Below are 4,486 nucleotides of genomic sequence, written 5' to 3'. Positions count from 1 at the left end.
TGACTTGATTGACCTTCTGACTTTTCTTTTCATTTTCAAACTAACTCTTTTAGTTTCTTTTTGGGGCATGATAATTATTGTTGCTTAACAAACAAGCACCTTTACTATTATTGCATGAATTCTTGGTTTGTGTTCTGATTGATGTTTGAATTCTGCTTTCTTACATTCTAAGAGTTCATTTCTTTAACTCACTTTATGAATGTGTCTCAATATCCTTCTGTTTCCTGTTTTCTGTCTATTGCTTATATCCTTATTTTTTTCACTCTTCTGCTTTGCTTAATATTCTGTTTCCTGTGATTTCTATTTTTTTAGGATGTCTGACAGTGGCAAAGGAAAAGCAAAGGCCACCTCCAGGAAAAAGAAGAGATCTCAGTCTTCCACTGATTCTGTGACCTCCGATTATACTCAGATGCACCTCTCTGACAAGGATAAGGTAGATCAGCTTCTGCCTCCTGCCGACTCAGAGAGGTTTGCTAATCTATAATGTGAGCTCCACTTTTCGCTCTTTCAGCAACAGAAGCTCAACTTGGAGAAGAAGCTAGCTATCCCCTACGATTTGAGGTGGTTTATTGAGCCTCAAATTGAGGAGAGGGACTGGTCTTTCTTGGATAGGGAGCTAGCCAAAGTGAACAAGTCCTGGGTCCGTGAGTTTTACCGCAACTTCTTCAGAGCGACCCTTGACACGGTTCACTTGAGAGGCAGACAGATTATGGTGACAGAGGCTGATATTGAGGAAGCACTCCATTGTCAACCCAAGGTCAGTGACAAGGACGCTTTTCAAAGGGCTGAGGCAGAGATACATAGCCTGACCTTTGACTATGATGCACTGAGGAGTGTGGTTGCCCAACCGGACGCCCCTTGGGAGATGGATGCCAACAATCTAAAACCCAAGGGGATGAGATTTGACTATTTGACGAAGGAGGCTAAGGTATGGCAGCCGATTCTTGCTCACTACGTCATGCCTAGTACTCACTTCACTGAGATCCCGGTTGACATGCTAGTCCTGATTGGGTGCATTATTAAGGTGAAGGAGCTGTACTTTTCCTGGCTTATCAGAAGGTTTATGTGGCAAGCCCATATCAGAAGCACACTCCCTTTTCCTAGTCTGGTCACAAAGATGGCTCACTGGGATGGAGTACCATGGCTTTCAGATGATGAGTCGCCACCCACAATCTACGGAAAGGAGAAGGTTATTCCGTGGGGGACTTGGGTGAGTGACAGACCACCAGCCCCGCGTAGAGCTCGAGCTTCTACAACAGCGACACCTGGGCCATCCTCTCTTTCAGCTGCAGCCGGACCATCCACAGCACCAGCTACATCTACCAGGCCAGCATCACCACCATCAGCACCCAGCCGACTTACCGACTCGTCTAGCACCTCATAGAGCGCATGGATCGGAGTAAGCGTCGCCACAAGCAACGTTATGAGCGCTTGAGTCGGATGCTCACATCACTAGGCGCCAAGATGCCCTCTGATTCCGACACTCCTTCCGACCAGTCTAAGGCGGAGGAGGAGGCTCAGCAGGCAGAGGCACCTACACAAACTCAGGCTTCCATAGAGACACTGCAAACTCCTGTGGAGCCACAGCCACAGCCACAGCCTCAGCCAAATGCAGACATTGACCCTCTCACCCAGTCTTAGTCGTAGCATCAAGGACGATGCTTTCATCTAAGTGTGGGGAGTTCGCCGTCGTCGACGGGATTCCTATTTTGGTGACCATTTCAGATATTCTTTCCTTATTTTGTCTTCTTTTTAGTATTTGCACTTTATTCTATTGCATTTTTGGATTATTGTATATATTAGTTATTTTGGATACTTTTTAGCTTGTTGCATTTTGCACTTTAGTTTGGATGTATTTTTAGATTTTTAGTTTGATTGGCATTTTAGTTGATAGTATATATATAGTTATTTTAGTCTATTAGTTGATAGTATATATAGTGTGATTGGAATTCTAGGACCATCTCACTAGGCAGGGCGGGCTTCCCCACTTGCCACCCTTAACTATATTTATATTGTGTATAATTTTTTTTTATTTTTTTATTTAATTTTATTCATATAAATCTTATTTATTTATTATAATTTTTTTATTCATGTGATATATATTGTTGGTTGTAATTATTATATATTATGTTTGTATGAATTTTTTTTTTATTGTACTTCTTACTATACTTTTTTTGTTTTTATTATATACTAATTATAAGTAACAAAAGAGTCATGAATGATAAAAATTTATAGCCCAAAATGATACTAAATTAAAGAGTACTAACGGTACTAAAAAATATAGAATATTTTCTTTTTGTTTGATATTATAAAATGTATAGTACTCTTTTTTATATTTTTATTTTTTATTGTATTTATTTTATTTATATGATAAATATTTTTTATATATTTTTTTAGTGTTTTAATTTTTCATGTATATTATTATTTCTTATTGTTTTTTAGTTTATCTAAATTTTTTTATTATATGAAATTTTTTTATGATATTTCTTATTTGTTTATGTATTTTATTAGTATTTTATTTTTTAATTTGATATTTATTAATATTTTTATGTATTAAAATATATTCTGTCAATTTTTATATGTTATTTTAATTTAATAAGTAAATATTAATTTTATTATAAAATAATATTTTTTAATAAGATCTATTCAAATATAACGAAAATGATAGGTAATATAAAATATTATTTATATTGATGTCTCCTTTAGTAATTTTTTATCTAGCTAAAAGTAATTTTGAGTTGTATAATTCAAATAATTTTTATTTTATTATAATTCATTTTAATATAAAGATTGCCAAACATAAATCACATTAATATAAACTTACTTTTCTTCAAAATTAAGTTTATAAAATCAATTTTATACAAACTCTCATTTACAAACTGAAATCCAAATACACACTAAATTAGTTGTAAGTAGGATTAAGTTAGGTAACGGTTAGTTAATCTCCGGTCTAACAAGTTGTATGTAAGATAATTACTTGTAAGAACTTGAGATTAAGCATAATCAAAATTTTATTTTTGCATCTCTCTCAAGATCACTTTGCTCCTTCACAGTGTCCACCATCGTCCCTAGTCCAAATTTTATTTCATCATTGCCTGAATTTGTCACTACCCTAAAATCATTGAATGTCACAAATTCCTATTCAAAAGTCATGATTGGAATTCTCGCATCCAATAGGTTTATTTTTTCAATTTTTTTAGAAAAAGAAAAGACCAAGACTTTTTGTTTTGGACTCAGACGATGACTTAAAACTTGAAATTGAAGATGGCGGGCCCAATATTAGAAATTGCCACTAAAATTCTGAAATCGTACCTGTTGTATTCGTACATGTTTGTTACTTTTTATTTTTCCCTTTTTTTTTTTTGTCTTCCAGTGTTATTGATTGTGGGTCTAGTACTCTAGTTGAAATGACAAATCGAAAGTGCAATACAGATTCAATGGATGGACATACATAGCGCGACTCTTAAACATGTAAGAACAAATTAATTTGTTGAAAGTTAAATTGCTTAATTTATTAGTTCACTTATTCCTTTAAATAAATATTTAGAATTTGAATTTTTTTTATATTAAATAATTTATTAGCCAATAATAAATAATTAAATATAATTTAGATCTACAACAAATTAGTCATTAACTTGTAAGATTAAAAGATACTGTAAGCAACTAAAAATATAATAAATAATCATTTCTAACGATGAAAGATTCGATTATTGACAAAATTAATCATAAAAATTTAAAATTAACGTTATACTTATATAAGATAAGTTTTGTTTAACAAAAATTACCAATTGTTAAATTTTTTTTAAAATTCTGTAAATACCCTCTCCTTTACTCTTCCTTTCCCATTTTCCTTCCATGACCACCACCACAAAATTTATCATCTCACTAAATCTACTTCTCTACTTAGGGATGGCAACACCACCCGAACCCGCGGTACCCACTCCGCACTGGGGCGGGTTTTGAGTGAGGCGGATTTTTAGGAGGGGCGGGGCGGGATTGGGTTTAGGTAATACCCGCCCCTACCTGCCCTGACATATATATAATATATGTAAAATAATTAGTAAATAATTAATAATATTGTATCATATTTAAATTTTTACTTTAATTTATGTTATATATGTGATGATGGTTATATAAATTTTGAAATTTTATTTTATTTATTGGATTTTAATAATTATAGGGACGGGTAGGAGTGGGGCGGGTACCCACAGGGGCGGGTTAGGGTTCAACGTTTTGCTACTCGCAGGTAGAAGTGGGGTGGGTTCTAGGCGAATTGTTGTACGGCGGGGCGGGGTTGGATAGAGCGAAAACCCGCCCCTACCCGCCCCGTTGCCACCCCTATCTCTAATCCCACCTCTTCCTGCATCAGAAACGCGTCAAAAAATCAAGAGACTCAAAAAAACAAAAAGAGAAAATCCTAGCCCTCTCTAAAAGCAGAGAAACCTATATTCCATCGAAAAATTCGTTCAAAAATCAGCAACAATGG

General features: G+C 34.6%; 1 pseudogene; it reads left to right on the top strand.

Moving 5' to 3' along the window:
• Positions 1-313: 313 nt before the first annotated feature.
• Positions 314-1,641, top strand: LOC148546529 (uncharacterized; annotated as a pseudogene).
• The last annotated feature ends 2,845 nt before the right edge of the window (positions 1,642-4,486 follow it).

The sequence above is a fragment of the Arachis ipaensis genome, chromosome B9 (assembly GCF_059453495.1).
Source record: "Arachis ipaensis isolate K30076 ecotype BB chromosome B9, ASM5945349v1, whole genome shotgun sequence".
NCBI lineage: Eukaryota > Viridiplantae > Streptophyta > Magnoliopsida > Fabales > Fabaceae > Arachis > Arachis ipaensis.
This window is presented reverse-complemented; position numbering and strand designations above follow the sequence as displayed.